Source organism: Astyanax mexicanus, chromosome 15 (assembly GCF_023375975.1).
Source record: "Astyanax mexicanus isolate ESR-SI-001 chromosome 15, AstMex3_surface, whole genome shotgun sequence".
NCBI classification, from domain to species: Eukaryota; Metazoa; Chordata; class Actinopteri; order Characiformes; family Acestrorhamphidae; genus Astyanax; species Astyanax mexicanus.
In genome coordinates, this window is record NC_064422.1 from 939,712 (window position 1) to 958,925 (window position 19,214).

At 40.1% G+C, this 19,214-nt stretch overlaps 1 long non-coding RNA gene across 1 annotated transcript; it reads left to right on the plus strand.

Moving 5' to 3' along the window:
• The first annotated feature begins 12,715 nt into the window (after positions 1-12,715).
• LOC103041991 (uncharacterized) lies at positions 12,716-18,913 on the plus strand. Its single transcript, XR_007424503.1, has 4 exons — positions 12,716-12,813; positions 12,908-13,017; positions 13,588-13,674; positions 18,683-18,913. It is a non-coding gene; the product is annotated as an uncharacterized LOC103041991 (long non-coding RNA).
• The last annotated feature ends 301 nt before the right edge of the window (positions 18,914-19,214 follow it).

Sequence of the window (19,214 nt, forward strand, 5' to 3'; positions counted from 1 at the left end):
ATATAATCTTTAATATATATATTAATAGGATATATAATATTATATAATAAGGCATCGCCGAAAGGGGCGGGCCAACGAAAACCGGTGGAGGAGGAAAACGGGTGCAAAACAAACGTCACGCTGAGCGTGAGTGAGAGCGAGGGAGAAAATGTAAACAAGGATCGCCGAGGAAGTACGGCTACCTCTTATGTGACGAGGTGAAGGAATAACTAAACAAAAGAGCTTCCAAAGAAAACAAAACTGAACTAAGGTGCTTATGGATTAAATGCTGTTTCACCAGAGAAGGGAGAAGGGAGAAACAGCGAGGGAAAGAGAGAAGGTGAGCAAACCGTGTGCCTCGCGTCTGCTACACCCACACACACACACAAAAAGACTCCAGAGAGGGGCGGCAGAGGAGAGCACACCACTCTGCTCCACCAGACTAGAGAGAGGGAGCTGGCGGCTGTGGAAGGCACCCCAGAACCGGCTGGTGAAATGAGCCCCACGGTCTGACACTATGTCCGAGGGCAGTCCGTGGATGCGGACGACCTGGTCAAGCAACCCCTGGGCTGTTCCCTGCGCAGATGGCAGTTTGGGCAATGCCACAAAGCGTCCGGCCTTGATGAACCTGTCCACAATGACCAGTATCACGGTGGGACGGAGGCAATCCCGTGATGAAATCAAGGGACAGGTGTGACCAAGGACGTGAGGGAACAGTCAGAGGGTGCAGCAGACCTGTGGGCTTGGTTCTGGGGTCCTTGCATCATGCACAAACTGCGCAAGAGGCCACAAAGGAGCGCACATCCTGCTCCATCCGAGGCCACCAAAAGCGAAGTTGCAAGAATTCTAACGTGCGTGTGGCCCCAGGATGCACTGTCTGAGGAGAAGCATGGCCCCAGGCGAGTACCCGTCTCCTGAGGGAGGACGGTACGTAATCCCGACCTGGGGGGACGTTTCCTGGATCAGGATCAGTCTCCTGGGCACGTCTAATGGCGTCCATCAGTCCCCACCTGAGGGGCGCCAAGATCCTGGCCGGGGAACTACGGTGGATGGCTCAACAGGGAGAGGGAGGGGCTCCCACTGGCGAGAGAGGGCGTCCGGTTTGACGTTCTTGGTCCCGGGACGGTACGACAAGATAAAGTCAAACCGGGTGAAGAACAACCCCCATCTAGCCTGCCGTGGGTTCAGACGCCTGGCCTGCTGAATATAGGCCAGGTTCTTGTGGTCTGTCCAGACCAGAAAGGGGTGTTCCGCCCCGTCAAGCCAATGCCTCCACTCTTCCAGGGCGAGTTTCACAGCCAGGAGCTCCCGGTCTCCCACATCATACCTCTGCTCCGCAGGGGAAAGACGGTGGGAGTAGTAGGCGCAAGGGTGCAGTCGGCCCCCAGGCCCCGATCGCTGGGACAAGACTGCCCCTACGCCTACTTCGCAGTCATCCACCTCAACGACAAACGGAAGTCCTGGTTTAGGCAGTTGGAGAACTGGGGCCCTGGTCAACAGGTGTTTGATGGCATCAAATGCCTCCTGGGCCTCTGTGGACCAGCTAAACTGTCCCGACGTCTTCCTCGTCAGGGCGGTTAGCGGGGCGGCCACAGAGCTAAAATTCTTCACTAATCGACAGAAGAAATTAGCAAGGCCCAGGAAACACGAAGAAGAACCCTGAGCCATCTGGAGACTTAGACGGGCGGATGAAACCCTGCGCGAGCGCTTCTTTAATGTATTCTGCCATAGCCTTCTCTTCGTCGAGTGTGAGGGGGTATACCCTAGCTTTGGGCAGAGTGGCACCTTCGACTAGGTCTATAGCACAATCATAAGGACGGTGCGGAGGTAGTTTAGTGGCATTGCATTTACTGAAAACTTTGGTAAAGTCAGAGTACTCAGAACAAATTACAGGAGTATCTACAGCTTCGGGGCTAAACCCTCTAGAGCTGAACAGTTTTCATGACAGTAAGATAACCAAACCGTAATATCTCCATCAGTTCAGGAAACCACAGGATCATGGGTCTTAAACCAGGGCATGCCCTAGATCACAGGGTGGACGGTGCAAGGGAGCACAAACAGAGGCAGTTCTTTGTGGTGGAGAGCGCTGGCTTGCAATGTAACGGGGAGAGTCTGAAGAGTCACCGGCTTGGAGCGCACCAACCTCCCATCCACCGTGTGAATTGAGATGGGGCGCCAAAGTTCTCGTGTGTTAAGTCTATGTTCCTTAACCAAGTCCAAGCTGATGAAGTTCCCCTCCGACACGGAATCTACTAGCGCTGGGACAGAGAACATACCAGTGGGTGACGTAATATTAACAGACAACGTGAATCATTTGGAACTATAACTTGAATTAGAATTACATACCACGTTAGTGGAGAGCACCCCACGCGCTTTCCCAGGGCTGGAGCCTTCAGGGGTCGGGTCAGGAGACCACACTCAGCTTTCCAATGACCAGCCTCCCCGCAGTATAAGCACAAATGGAAACGAATGCGGATGTCCATGGCTTCCGGTGCAGGTGGGGAAGATTTCTCAGGAGAATCAGATGAGATGTGAACATGTGCCACAGGAGAGGATTGTGAGCGGAGGTTGGTCTTGGGTAGGCGAGAGAGCAGCTGGTCCAGTCGGATGGAGACAGAAATTAGCTGATCGAAGGTAAGGGAATCATCCCTGCATGCTAATTCCCTCAGTACTTCTGGATTAAGTCCATTTTTGAATACTGAGATGAGTGCTGCATTGTTCCAACCACTGCCAGCTGCCAGAGTGCGGAATTCTAAGGCGTAAGAGGCATTTCTGACCTTGCTTTAAAGCTAGTAGAAGCTCCACATTAGACTGTCCATAGCGCGTTTAATCAAAAACAGCGTGAAAAAGTGCCAAAAAAATCAGAGTAGCTCATCTCAGAGATGGTGTTCCAAACCGTGGTAGCCCACTCGAGGGCTTTACCAGACAGCCGTGAGATGATAAAGTCGATCTTAGCTTTATCCATAGCGGGCGGAGAGTTGCTGAAATACACAGAGCACTGTAGCAGAAATGTGCTGCATTTCTCCGGATCACCATCAAAACTCTCCGGTTTGCACACATGAAAGCCGGAGGCAGAGGAGCTAGTGTTAGCTACAGGGCCCTTGAGGTGCTCGAGAATGCTAGAGAGCTGCTGCTGCTGGTTAGCTTGCTGGCTAGCTAACTCAGTCATGGCTTGGGTCACACCAGTGAGTGTTTGCTGGTGCTGACTGAGCAGCCTGCCTTGATTAAACAAACCAGATTTTATTAACTCCGTATCATCTGTCTGATCAAGGGAGGCCGCGTATTCTGTCATAATGGGTACAGAATACAGACACTCGCAGATACAGAGGCACAGGCAAAAATCGGCGTCGAGAAAACAAAAGCAAGGTCATACACGAGAAAAATAACAATCAGAGAGATAATAATGCTTTGTAAAGTGGATAAACCAAACAATACGCGAAACAGGTGTGTGTGTGGAGTGTCCTTTTATACTGCAGGTAATCAGTATTCGGGGCTTCCTGGAGGAAGCAGGTGATGTCACGTGATCGTGTGTGTGTGTGATGTCAGCGGGTGGTGCATTCTGGGTAGTGTAATTGTTTAACTGAAAACCTCTGTTAGAGCTGTGTGTGGGAGAAACAGCACCAGCACTACAGCACCAGACGTGACAACACTCCACTTTACACACACACAAACTGTGCTGTGCATATTGACACTAGTTTTAGTTGAGGGGGGTTGCAGTTTGAATACCTCTATTTTAAAGGGTCTGTCACAAGTACACCTCCATTTGTTATTTTTGCTAAAGTTTGCCTGATGTACACAGCCTTATACTTTGTTTTGTTTGTATTTCCCACGCCCTTAGATGCTACCTCTGATCGTTACTGGGCTGGAGTTCAGGCAGCGTAGAGAGAGTGTGAAGCTAAAGATTTTGGGGGGGGGGGGTGGGGGGTTGGGATGTATAGATGATTCTAGATGTAGATGTAAATTTGATTCTAATTCTTTAGGTTAAAGGTGCTCCTTTAAATAGCAATACCATGTATTTGTGATTTTTACACATATTGTAGCAGCTACAGTGAGTTTCTTTGCGCGTAAATTCTCCTCACAACTATTTTTGCCGCTTTAGTTTCTTCATACTGCCTCTCCTTCAACATACGCCCTCAACACTGAACGCAGAAAAAAGATGTAGAACAGGCAGACACACACATGCTTTCACTTGTAAACACTCGGGGGTACACTGGCATAGATAGATTTGAGGAGAAGGGCGTGACTAATTTGCGATACAGAGAAACCTGGAATGGAGTGGAATGGAGTGGCAATTCTAATCACAATGCACTGTACATGTATTATGTTTGAGGCAGTCAAACAAAATCCCGGTCGATTTTGAAATTCCCCCCCGGACATTTCTTCAGGTCTCAAAAGTAGGACATGTCTGGGAAAAAGAGGACGTCTGGTCACCCTAGAAGAGGAGGATGCGAAGTTGTTCGACACGCAGGTAGTGAGGTTTATATAGGGCAGAGTGGGAGGAGTAAAGGGCCTGGATCAAACTCCCAAAATTAAGTTAAAAACTCCACTTAGCGTTATGAGGAGGGTTTGTGTTGTTTGTAGGGGGTTTCGAGTGTGTGTTTGTGTGTTTATATGCTTGTTCTGATCTAGTTGGGGTGCACTGCTGAGTGTTATTCACCCTCTTTGTGTTGGGTTGTAAGTTGGATAAGAGTCTCCACTGGAGAGCTGCTGTATTATTTAAGAATCACTGCTTGATTTGGGGTCTTTCATGCTCTCTCGTTATAAATAAAGCTTAGGATCGGCTATTTACTATAGCTAACATTTTATAACCTCATTTAGAATTTCCAGTGTATAGTTCTGGGAAAACAAACATAGTCTAAGTTAGTAAAAGATTCAGGAAATAATATGTGTAAATATATAAAAACAAAAAGTTAAAATTAATTTTAAGAGGCTTTTCTATATATAGAAATAAAATGGTGTTAACTTATGAGTAAGAGTTAATTTAACAATCTAAATACAGGTAAAATGTTACACTACCAACACCAATGAAGAGTAAAATCAACCATATATTTAACTTATTAGAGAGATAAATTTACTCAGATTTAGTGTTAAAAGGTGACAGTAGTGTAGAAATTATTTTAAAAATTGTCTGTGTTAATTTAACACTAGACTTTCTGCTGTATAGATTTAGGAATTATGACACTTTTCTATCTTTTTCTTTTTTGTTTTTCTCACAGATTCTTCTGCTACTCATAAGCATACTGGAATATTCGTGGCTGTTGCTGCTGCTCTGGGTCTTATTGTTTTGGCAGTTTTGAGTAAAAAGACTCCTGATAGAGTAAGCCTGCATTATATTGTTTAATGGTGACTGTCTGAATGTAGTGCTGTAACTGAGGAATAAGGGACAGGAAATTAGGAAGTGATGAAGTGAAAAGCTTTTATATAAGAAAACAGCACTGGCCAGTACAAATACAGTTTTATATTCAAATCAAAAGTGTAAATGTAAATATTTTTTTCTGATTTCTGTGAAATAATAGTTTTCTACTGATCTATGTGAATAAATAAATATATATATTTTTAATAAGGCTCTAAAAAATCAGATTTTATGACTTGTGCTGACATTTCTAAGTCTTCTGCTGGCAGAAGGGTGTTTGAGACCTTTTCATTATTTTCGTTGTTTACGCTTTTTCTAAAGGTTTTATAAATTACTGTGGTTTCTGTATATCAGCAAGTGTGAATTGTATATATGTGAAAAGTGTATATATATAATATTGTAACGATACTAAATGATATACATAAACAAAATAAACCTGTGTCCGGTTATCTGAACAGAGAGGAGATCATGCAGTAGTGTTGTGTATTGTTTCTGACTTTATTTTTAAGTTTTGCTGCAAATAGAATCATGGAAATTATTTATCAGGTGGAGAATTGAAGGATATCTGGAATATTCCCTTTGGGTTATTGTTATTTTGGGCTGCTTATCATTGTCTGTGATACATAAAAAATAAGAACAGTCAAGAAACCTGAAATGAAGATAAAACTAACTAATAAATAAAGAAATAAAAAATAAATAATAAAAAGAACCACAGCAAAAAAAAGTGAATGTTTCTTAATAAAATAAACGGAATAAAAATGAATAAAGAAAAAAACTAAAAGGTAATGTAATAAAAATCAAATGAAACAACCTGGATTTAACCAAGCTAATAGGTAAGAGGCTCCCATTGGATAATAATTACTGCATGAGTGATTATGTTTCAGCTGGATATTAAGATATTTTCCCCTAATTGATGCAGGGAGTAGCTTCTCATTTGTTAAACAACCATGTGGTAAGAGACTGTGATCCTGTGGTCATGGAAAAGATGTTAATCTGTTTTATAAGGGTCAAATTAATGGCCTGCATCAAAAAGAGAAAACATCTAATGCCTGGATCAGACGTTTACAGATTTATACCTGATTTTATCAGAGTCTGCGTCGGATCTGAATTTCTGAGGTGTAGTATGACGTAGTCACAGAGCAGTAGTTTAACGTGAGCGACGGCGTGCGACTGTCCGACAAGAAGAACTAGCATGTTAGATTTTTTTTTAGGAGATTGTTAAAACTACTAACCTCGGGTTAAGAACTAGTGATGGGATTTCCAGCTGTTTTTAGGGATCCGGTTCTTCTGGCTCAGCTCACTAAGAAGAGCCGGCTCTTTCAGCTCCCAAGTGGCTCCTTAGATTTTTTTTGGTTGCTTAAATCAATTTATTACCAAATTATGTGTAAAATGACATTTTATGAAATATGTATTATTTATATGGCTTTATTTATACAAAATAAATTATGAAATACAAAAACAAAGCCCCGTCTCAAATAATCAAACAGGTACGATCTTTTAATGTGTATTATTTGTGAATTTGCAACTATAAACAGTGAAACAAACAGCACCAAACAACATCAACAAAGTGTCACTCAACAAAATAAAAAGCCAAGCGTCCAGGGGACAAAAGGAGCTCGTCTTTAAGGGGTTGATTTTGTCTCTGGTATGATCTGCCCTTTTCTGGACTTTACTTCACTTTTGAAATCCTTTAGAATTACTAAGAATAAGAAATGACTAAAAACTGTAAGAATTTATGATGAGCTTTCACTGGCCTCTTGTTAATATTTCTCTATTTTTATCATTTTATTTTCTTCTTTAATGTATATTTTTATGCTGTCTTCTATTGTAGTTTACAGGAATCATCTTGAAACATTAATTAAGGGTTTAAATATATACAGTTATATGACAGCATAATAACTGAGAATTACACTTTGTATATAATTACACTTTATAACTGAAAGAGATTCACACTGTATAACTGTAACTAATAAACCTCACATGTACTGTTGCCACATAAATGACAGTTTGGACTGTCAGCACGTTTCATTTGGTGGTGCTTCATGGGAGTGGTATGGAAGCTCTGCGAATAAACGTAAAATGAATCAATTGATGAGCGAGATTCATTGTTCCAGATTCTGTCCCAGTTCAGGGTAGTATTCAGCATCAGCTCTCTTTCCCATACTGTGGAGACCTGAGATCTTTCAGGAATCTGAGAGATCAAGCATTTATATAGACATGAAGTGACTCCTCTCCTGAGCGATAAGTACTTGGCCAGAGGGTGCGGAGGTAAGTGAGCATTCAGGGGGATTTTACAAGCAAGAAATAACTGATCAAACTTGTAAATAAAAAGAATACGTCTGTTCTGAGAGAGAGAGGACTCTGTGTATTTATACATCTTGGGCTTTTCCCAGCTGTTTGCCAAATCCAGACTGCATGCAGAGAATATTTTACTACAGAGAACACATCTCCTCTAGTCTGGAGTCCAGGAAGTCTGACCCCCACAGATATAAATGGTTAAAACTAGGTTTGAGTTGGTCATGCTGGTCAAACAGCTGGGGTTGTGTTGGTCATGCTAGATGTTTAGCTTGTTGAGGATATTCACACTGATAGACCAGCTAAACCATCAACCTCAAAAATATAAATATATCCAGTCCCATTCTAACTAACTCAAACAGCTTTAGCAGCATTTCATTTATATTACAGTTTTTCTCAATTGGTTTGGCTCATTTCTTGAAACTGAGATGACATTCCTATAACTAAAAGGTAAATTGGCCAAACAGACTTACAGTTCTTCACAACACTTCAGATAACCAGCAAAATGTCATATGTCTCCCAAAACGTTCATTCTTGCTTCAAAATGAAGTCTTTCTCCCATATAAATAGTCAGTACCATAAAAATGGCATAGATCCTTCTCAATTGCTTTGGCACATTTTCATTAATTTTGTCCATCTGTCAAAATAAACTGGACGGTGCAGCAAAACTACATGGATCCTCATCACATGCTCATATCGCTCCAAAAACAGTTTACCCATGTGTCAAAACTGATTTCCTTTCTCACACAAATCATCAGTGCCCCCAAAATGCATTGTCCCTTTGGCATTGTGTAAGTACTGCAAGTCAAAATGCTTAGATGTTTTGTCTTTATGGCAGAGGTCTAGCTAAAGGAATACAATGTTCACACCACACACACTGCACTCTTTCTGCTGAAGAAATTGTAACTATTTTTATTTACAAGTACATTTTTACACATTACTGTAGGTAGAAAGAAAAGAAAATACTAAGGAAAATGTATCAAATATACTATGTATACAAATTACAAAAACCTGCAAAAACAAAACAAAATACATTACAGTATGTAAAAAAAACAGTCAAGCATCACAAATGCAATACAGTAACATTCTGACTACTCTGTGTCACTCCCCTCTCTCCATCACCTTCCTGGCCATCCATCCGCTGCAGTCTGTTTGGCCATAAATTCTCATCAACATTGCATCTGATATGTTCTTTAGCAATGCACCATGGGAAGAATGCCTGAGCCATCCTCTACACTGATCGCCACAGGACTATATAATCATTATATCATCACAGGACTATATCATCATTATATAATCACAGCACTAGCATCAAAGAACTAGCACCAGGCCAAGATGTATACAGTGGATAGAAAAAGTCTACACACCCCTGTTCAAATGGTAGGTTTTTGTCATGTAAAAAAAATTACAATAAGACAAATAATTTCTACCTATAATGTGACCTATAACCTGTACAATGCAATTGAAAAACAAACAGAAATCTTTCAGGGAGGTGAAGTAAAAATAAACAACTGAGATATTGAGGTTGCATAAGTGTGCACACCCTTTTATAACTAGGGGTGTTGCTGTGTTCAAATTTAACCAATAACCTTCAAACTCACTTTAAATTGGAGTCAGCACACACCTGTCAACAATTAAAGTGCCTCTGATCAACTCCAAATAAAGTTTAACTGTTCTAGTAGGCTTGTCCTGATATTTTTGTTGCCACATCTTTCAGCACAAGCCATGGTCCACAAAGAGATGCCAGAGCATCAGAGGTATCTCATCAGAGGTATCTCATTATTCATAGATATCAGTGAAGGCTACAAAAGTCATTAAATATACCATGGAACACTTTGAAGACTGTCATCATCAGTCAGAAAACATGGCACAACAAGACATTACCAAGAACAAGACATTTGACAAAAATTGATGATAAGACAAGAAGAAAATTGGTCAAGGAGGCTGCCAAGAGGCCGACAGCAGCACTGAAGGAGCTGCAAGAATTTCTGGCAAGTACTGGCTGTGTAGTACATGTGACAACAATCTGCCGACTTCTTCATATGTCTGTGCAAAACAAACATCCAGAAAACATCTAAGCTCTACTTAATTTTCCAAAAATTCATCTGATATCCACCAAACGCATGTGGGAAAATGTGTTATGGTTTAATGAAACCAAGGTTAAACGTTTTGGACATAATTCCAAAAGGTATATTAGGCGCAAAAGCAACACTGCTCGTCACCAAAAGAACAGCATACCTACAGTGAAGCATGGTGGTGGCAGCATCATACTTTGGGGCTGTTTTTCTTCAGCTGGAACTGGGGCTTTATTCAGGGTGGACGGAATTTTGAACAAATACCAGTCAGTATTGGCAAAAACCTTCGGCCTCTGGTAGAAAACTGAAGATGAAAAGGAACTTCATCTTTCAGCACAACAATGACACAAAGGACACATCTAAATCAACAAAAGAATGGCTTCAGCGGTATAAGATTAAGGCTTTGGAATGGCCCAGCCTGAATCCAGACCTGAATCCCATTGAACATCTGTGGGGTAATCTGAAGAGGGCTGGGCACAGGAGATGCCCTCACATTTTGTCAGATTTTGAGCAGTTATGCAAAGAAGAGTGGGCAAATTTTGCCACATCAAGATATGTCACGTTATAGGTTCCTACCCAAAAAGACTGAGTGCTGTAATAGATGCAAAAGATGTTGCAACAAAGTATTAGTTATATGTATTTAACCAGGTAATTTTAAGTTTTTTGTTTTATATTTTTTCGCTGTAAAGATTTATGTTTGTTTTTCAATTGCATTGTACAGGTTATAGGTCACATTAAATGTGAAAAAAGTTATGAAATTATTTGTCTTGCTTTAATTTTTTTACAACACAAAAACCTGCCATTTGAACAGGGGTGTGTAGACTTTTTATATCCACTGTATATAGAGCAATGCCAGCATTCAAAATAATAGACAACAAACTGATGGATTGGTCACCAGTAATGTGGGACACTCATTTTCGTCAAAACCTGCTTTCACCTGTTACCTACTCACCTGATTGTAATGAATTTATGAAATGTTCCAAAATATGTGTTCTGTATTGTATTACAATTTCTTAATTCATTTTGAGAATTGAGCAGACTATTCAGACTATTTTGGAGAGAACAACCATTACACTGAGAACTAACCAATTAAGATAGATCAACAAGATGCATTCTTTTGGAAAATGTACTAAATGTAGGATGATTGTGTGAAGTGTAGGCTACTTGTACATAACCATTTGCAAAGATGTACTAAGTGCTTGAGACATGTACAAAGCATTTGAAATGTGATGAAAGCAATGAGAAATGCCATTCTGTTATGAGAAACTGCAAGTTAGTTTGGGAATTTGTCCATGTTATTTTGAGAATGTCATCTCAGTTTCAAGAAATGAGACAAACCAATGGAGAAAAACTGTAATACAACAACACAGACAACAATCTGGGCAGCGTTGAATTTGTATTTGATGCACCAGCATTCAGGAAAATTTCACTGTCCAGTTTTCTATTTAACACTTTCTGTGTCCAGAAGTCCCAAAAGGTTTTTTTTCTTCCTAATTCTCCTCCTCTTCTTTGTGACCCAGAAATAGTTTTTGTGACGACATCTTGTCATCTATCCAAATATTGAATTACATGAAGGACGTTGTTTAATATATCCCACGTAAATAGTTTTTGTAATGTTTTTAAGATAACTGTTTATTAAAAATGCACATGTTCAACAACGTCATGTGCTCAAAGAATGATGCCTTCTGTATTCACTCGTCTGCTTTTGCATGTACATGAACTTGAGCGATATCCCATTTTTATACCATATGTTTTATTATGAAATCAGCCCACCCTTTCCAGCTGGAACAGCTTCTATGAAGGCTTTTCACAAGGTTTAGGAGTGTGTTTAATATAATTATTGACCATTCTTCCAGAAGCACATTTATAAGGTGAGACACTGATGATGGACTACAAGTCCTGGCTCATAGAGCTGAGCGGATCGATCCAAATATCGCTAATATCAATACCAACGCTGGTATTGATATTGATCAATACTTTTGTAAAAAGATCGATAATTAAGCTTTTTTCTCTCCCGTACGCACTGACTGCAGCACACACGGATTCATCACAGTCTACTCTCTGTCTGTAAGAGCAGCGCTGCGCTGTGTTACACAGAACGGAGCAGCACACACAACAACAATTCAGGTGGTGACTGTGCCACCACCATCACCACCTGAATATAATAGAAAAAACTGAATTGCACTGAAAAGAAGAAATGTCCTTATTTTTTTTATCATTTTTCGAACAAAAAAAGAAACAAAGAACTAGAAAAGTGAATGTCTAGTGAGGGGACATTTTTATTGTATTTTTGTATTGTGGCTGCTCCTTTTCTACCTCAAAAAATATTTATTTTCTGTTTTTCTGTTATGTTAAGACAAACTTGGTTTTGTTACTGTTCCATTGTTTCTAAACTAAATTGTTGATTGTGACAATAAAGCATTTTTGTTGTCATGTACAATGTTTGGCCTAATTCTATCCTAGGTCTTTTGGATTCTTTGGATTTATGAAGCTAAAATATTAAAAAGTATCGATATCGGTATCAATATCGGCAATACTAGCCCTGCATTTACTTTGTATCGGATCGATATCAAAACTCCTGGTATTGCACACCTCTACAGGCTCAGTCTCTGCTCTAATTCATAACAGAGATGCTCCATCAGGTCGAGGTCAGTAACTTCATGTATTTATGGATCTTGGGCTTTTCCCAACTGCTGGCCAAATCCAGACTGCATCGGATTGCCCTGCAGAGAATATTTTACTCCAGAGAACACTTCTCCTCTAGTCTGGAGTCCAGGAAGTCTGAGCCTAAAAAAATATCTTTTGTGATTTTTTTTAGATAATTGTTTATCATAAATGCACATCAGAACATACTTGTCACTTACTAAGAACAAAACAAATAAAAAAACTGGTAAATAAAATCAAATGAGCGTAACACAAGGCTTCCACTTTCTGTACATCCTTTTAAATAATATTTCATACAATTTTAGAAACTAGTAAAACATTTTATTTTCTTGTTAATAATCATTCTAAGATATTTTATAATGTTTCTCTTTAAGGTGGAGAAAGGAGAAATCTCTTTGGAAAATTTGGAAACCGGAAAACCCCAGGAGTTGTTATGGGTTGGATGAGGTAATAGGGGAGGAGTCTTGTGGGTTGGATGGGGAATAGGGGAGGAGTCTTGTGGGTTGTCTCTGATATGAAGTACTTTCTCTTCTGAGATCAGTTTAAATAGCAGCACTCGCTGAGAAGTGAAAGTTTGTGGAGCAGATCAGGCAGAACAGGAGGACCAGCTCACAGTGCTGACTCACTTACTGCTGTTATTACACTGTAACGGTAAGCACTGTTTTTATTCTCTCTCAACCTCACACACACACACACACACACACACTCACACACACACACACACACACACACACACACACACATGCTGTAGGACCTTTAATATTACTGTGCACTCTGTGATGATCTGAAAGCAGTGTTGTCTACAGAAAAATAAGACATTCCGAAAACACTAATAATAATAATAATAATAATAATAATAATAATAATAATAATAGGCCAGTATTCAGGAGTGCTTCTGATCTGTGTTTAAGAATGTAGTGATGGACAGAGGGTCCAGAGGTCTGAAGGGGTTAAAGGGCTTAAATTCCACTGATTTCACTCATCCACATATTTTCGGACCTTGTTTTGTGAACTGGGGCCGGTCATCTGGGCTTAGGGAGGGACTTTTCTGAACTGCTTGCCAAATCCAGGCTCATCAGAGTAACTGTTCTCACCCCAGAGAACACGCCTCCATTAGTCGAGTGGTGGCGTGCTTCACATCACTACATCCAACGCTTTCCATTGTGTTTAAAATGATGTGTAAGACTTGAATGGAGCTCTTATTATTTTCCTGTTTTCCAGTTGTAGTTTCCAGAATGATCCGGGCCCTGATCTGGACGTGTCTTCTTCTGTGTGCGATGGTTCATATCACAGTCTGTTGTAATAATGGTGAGGAAAATCACTTCACTTCTGTTAAACATACACTTTACATAAATCAGAACTTTAAGTTTAAAATGTTCAGGCATTTCATTTAATCCATTCTTCCCTCAACCAGTCAAATGTTTTATATTGCTGCACATTAGAACAGTTCATACTACTATAGATGATGCTAATCTTATTAAAAGTGTTATGCACTCAAACAGAAGTCATCTGACAACTTTGTCTATAAAGAAATATTCACCCTCGACCAAATGCCAGAACTATTTTTTCATGAATTTTATTAAAATTGTAGATTTTATAACGTTTTCTAATTGCACAGCAGTATAAGGGTAGTTTGAGTATGTTTTGTCACTGTATGTTTTCCTTGTGTGAACAAACCTTTAGGCATGCTGCTTCCAGCTTTTTAAGAGTGATATTCTTAGCAGGAACTGCAGGGGTGCCCTTGCACTGGGTAGAACATTCAACATTATTTTCTGAATTAAATACAATAATAAAAACAACCCCCCTGATTTTAGGTATCTCCTTCCTCATCTCAAATTTAAAAAAATGTTCAAATTGGAGGGGTAGTTTGGGAGGGGCATTGGGTGATGTATGGGTTTAGGGGAGGGGCAGAGTTTAGGGGCGAGCTGACTGGGCTGAGCAGGTTGCCTCTAATAGTTGTGAGATACAGATGGTTGGATCCTACCAGGGGGCAGTATTATTGATTAACTGATCTGTATATTGTGATGTGTCTGCATACCAAAGTACGCCTATAGCACAGTTGAACCTGAGAGGCGCTGCAGAGGCAGAAATGACCACAATAAAAGCATTTCTTAAAGGTTTATAAAAGGACTAAAGTTTTACAACTTTAAAGGAATACATTTAAGCTATTAATAAAAAAAATATGGTTTATGGTTTAATCTTTAGAGATATAAATAAAATAATAAATAGAAACTTCATAAATAAATGCATTTTGAGGTAAATATTTGCATTACTAATTATTGGTAGTGGAGGGGGGGTGCCCAAAATTCGCATTGTGCTATTACCCTTTTTTACTGTAATAATGTTTAACTTTCTATCTTTTGAAAAACAGGTTTTGGACATTAGTTAATTATCTACAAATTGTACTGTTTACAACAGCAACAAAAAAAAACACGCTATATTACTGATATTAAATGGGATAACTTGTCAGATGAACAAAAACAATTAAGTGAGGATTTCTAAATGATAAACTAAAATAGTTTATGACTTACGAAAGCCAGTTTTCCTTTCCAACAAAGCAACTCAAAAGAGCTGTCCATACTACATAGAAATGCCTAAACAAAAAAAAACAGATTTTGACCAAAAGACACCAATTTCTGAAAGAATAACCGGGTCTCTTACTCCTGAGACAATCAGGAATGGGGCCCGCTTTGTGTCCGGCTGTTCAAAGCGCTGGTTCTTCCGTTCTTAACCCTGGGACAGGATCACGTAACCCGTCCACCAGTTGGGTACGATGTTCTCCGGTGCTGATCGGTACCCGCCTCTGGTTTTGCCACTGTTTGGTCTTGCTGTCGAGATTCAGCTGAATTAACTAAACTTAGCGAGCAGAAGAGATGGCTTCCATAGAGCAGAAAATAACTTATAACTTATAACTTAAATTATCTTAACTAGGATAACTAATATTAATATACTTAAATAAGCTTAAATGAGTTGTGCTAAGAATGCTAAGCTATCACTAAACTATGCTGACTAAACTGAGCTAAACGGTAATTTTCCTCCAATGTTTAAACTAGACTCTCTCCCTACTCCTCACTGAGTATCCTGGTTACACTAGGCTGCTGAGACACGCCTACCAGTGATTCCAGTGATACCAGTACAAACCAATACAAATGCCAGTTTAAAAGTTTGTTGAGAATTCCCATAGAACTTAATAAGGAAACATTTTTAACTTTCTTTACAAAGAAGTTAAGAAGTAACAGTAGTTCTTCTCCTCCTTGGTTTTAAACCAGGCTGGCCTGTATGTTGAAAGGAAATTTATGATGGGTGTGGAAAGGCAATAATCTGGCTACAGGTTTCTTCTGATTAAATTGGAAGCATGAATCATTAATTATTTAATTAAAGAGGCGTTCCAGAGATTCAGTGTTCACTGTCCTGTAGTGCGTTCTTTGTTTAAAACGTGTCGCTGTCAGTCTATCGCAACTGAGGGACAGTTAAGAGCTACAGTTACAAGAAAAGGTATGTGAACCCTTAGGAATAACTTGGTACAATAGACAAACACAGTATATGGTATATAATACCACAAAAATATATGTTTGCATGGTTTTATTGAACACAACATGTTAACATTCACAGTGCAGGGTGGAAAAAGTATGTAAACCCCTAGGCTAATGACTTTTCTAAGAGCTAATTGGAACCAGGATAAAACAGTTTGCTGTTCTTAAGGAGCATTGCTTTATGTAAATCATGCCTCGCACAGAAGAGCTCTCAGAAGACCTGTGTTCAAGAAGTTGACTTGCATGAAGCTGGAAAGGGTTACAAAAGTATCTCTAAAAGCCTTGATGTTCATGTGTCCACGGTAAGACAGACAGATGGTCTACAAACGGAGAGAGTTCAGCGCTGTTACTACTCTCCCTGGGCGTGGTCGTCCTGTAAAGATGACTGCAAGAGCACAGCGCAGAATGATCTCTGGCACATGCTGACATTTTTGTTGACAAATCTACAATAAGGAAAACATGGTTCATGGCAGGATACCTCGGAAGAAGCCACTACTGTCAAAAAAAAAACATTGCTGCATGTTTGAAGTTTGCAAAAGAGCACCTGGATGGACAGCACTACTAGTTAAACATACTGTGGACAGATAAACCAAAATTGAGGTGTTTGGGAGAAACACACATTAATATGTGTGGAAAAAAAGGGCGCAGCACACCATCATCTCAGGGCCTGGACGGATTGCCGTCATCAATGGAAAAATTAATTACCAAGTTAACCAAGACGTTTAAGACCATCTGTCCGCCAACTGAAGCTCAACAGTGGATGGATAATGCAACAGGACAACGACCCAAAACATCGAAGTAAATCAACAACCGAACGACTTCAACATCCGAAAAATTAGACCGTTCCTGACGCAACAGGCCACCCAACTCCTGGTGCAAGCGGTCGTCATCTCACGCCTCGACTACTGCAATGCCCTGCTAACTGGCCTCCCGGCCTGTGTAGTAAAACCACTCCAGATGATTCAGAACGCAGCAGCACGTCTGGTCTTCAACCAGCCAAAACGGGCACATGTCACTCCGCTGAGCACTCTCATTGAGCTCCACTGGCTACCAGTTGATGCTCGCATCAAATTCAAAGCTCTTACAATCGCCTACAAGGTGATGTCAGAACAGCTCCTTCCTACCTGCACTCACTCCTGAAGGCTTACGCTACCTCCCGGCCACTGCGCTCCTCCAATGAACGTCGCCTCACTTTACCAAACAATCACACAAAGCAATCCAGACTGTTCTCATACAGAGTTCCCCAATGGTGGAACAAACTACCTTCCACTACCAGATCAGGAGAATCTCTCGCTATCTTTAATAAACTCCTGAAGACAGAGCTCTTCAAAGAGCACTTACTCTCCTAACACCTCTAACTAACTACCTTCTACTACCAGATCAGGAGAATCTCTCACTATCTTTAATAAACTCCTGAAGACAGAGCTCTTCAAAGAGCACTTACTCTCCTAACACCTCTAACTAACTACCTTCTACTACCAGATCAGGAGAATCTCTCACTATCTTTAATAAACTCCTGAAGACAGAGCTCTTCAAAGAGCACCTACTCTCCTAACACCTCTAACTAACTACCTTCCACTACCAGATCAGGAGAATCTCTCACTATCTTTAATAAACTCCTGAAGACTGAGCTCTTCAAAGAGCACTTACTCTCCTAACACCTCTAACACATTAACTACTTCTAACCCCATTTCCTTCTTCCCCTCCTTCACTCCTCTATCCTATTATTCCCCTTTGTCCTCCTTTTATCCCTATCCAAAGATGTTTTTTACCTTTAAACTTATTTTACATTGTACTTGACTATTGTAAGTCGCTTTGGACAAAAGCGTCTGCCAAATGTAATGTAATGTAATGTAATGTAATGTAAAAGAAAATACTCCCTCTGGACAGTCCTGACCTCAACCCAACTGAGCTGTTGTGGCCTCAAGAGAGCAATTCACACCAGATATCCCATAATATTATAGCTGAACTGAAACAGTTTAGTGAAGAGGAATGATCCAGAATTCCTCCTGACCGTTCTGCAGGTCTGATCTGCAGCTACAGGAAACGTTCAGTTGAGGTTATTTCTGCCAAAGAAGAATCAACCAGTTATTAAATCCAGAGGCTCACATACTTTTCCCCTCACTGTGAATGTTAACATGTGTTCAATAAAAACATGTAAACATATACATTTTGTGTGGTATTAGTTTAAGCAGACTGTGTTTGTCTATTGTTGTGATCAGAACACATTTAATGACCAATTTGTGCAGAAATCCAAGTTATTTCAGAGGGTTCACATACTGTGTTCTTGTATCTGTATATAATGAGAGGTTGTAAAGTTCAAAGATTAAGACTTTTGGTCTTTCTCCTGATAGGAGTTGTGTTTTCTAGAATACACCTTGGGCGAGGCTGAAAAGATAAAAGTCAGAAAATATTGTTTGAAAATTTAAAGTTCTTTTGAAAAAAGGTTTAAGGCGTTTAGGCTAATTCCAGAGCTTTAGTCCTTTCTGTGGAAGGGTGCCCGCATTCCTTGGCAGCACTGTGGGGGAAGGACCAGGTGTCAGATGGTGTGTGTGGGTGTGTGCGTGTGTGTGTGCGTGTGTGCGGGTGTGTGTGTGTGTGTGTGTGTGTGTGTGTGTAAAATAATTGGTGTAGTTCTTCAATAAGCTTGGGGAAACTTTTATCCACTACAGTACTGATGCATTTTGATGTTTATTTTTGTCATCTTGCCCAAGCCTACATGCCACTGTATGTGTTGTAAGTAATAACAATGTATTAATTGCCTGTATTTTTGTTTTTTGCAGACAAAGAGATTCACTGTCCTAACATAACAGCTACTGTCGGAGAAAACGTAACACTGACCTGCAGTGTTTCAAAAAACGGCAATTGTTCAATGTATAAATGGAAGAAGAATGAAACAAATTTAACACTTGAAGTGAAAAAATGCAGCTCAGTTAATGATAGAAAATTTAATTACACAATTAAGAATGCATCCATGACAGACAATGGGACTTATAAATTTTGGATACAGCTGGACCCTGGTACTTTTGAGAAATACTTCATCGTAAATATATCAGGTACTTTTCCTTTATAATTAGATGTAAGATATATCTGTGTTTATGCAGTGCTAACTGTTAAATAATCACACTGTTTTGCTGTATAATGTTGTTCAGCTGTTTTACACTAATGTGACAAAAGTCATGAGACAGACAGACAGACACATAGATTTGCCTGTGGATCAGTAAACTTTAAAATATTTTTTTACACTCACACAATCGCATCTTTGAATACAGAGGTGTAATGAAATGTGGTTTATCTATACATTACTGGAGTAAA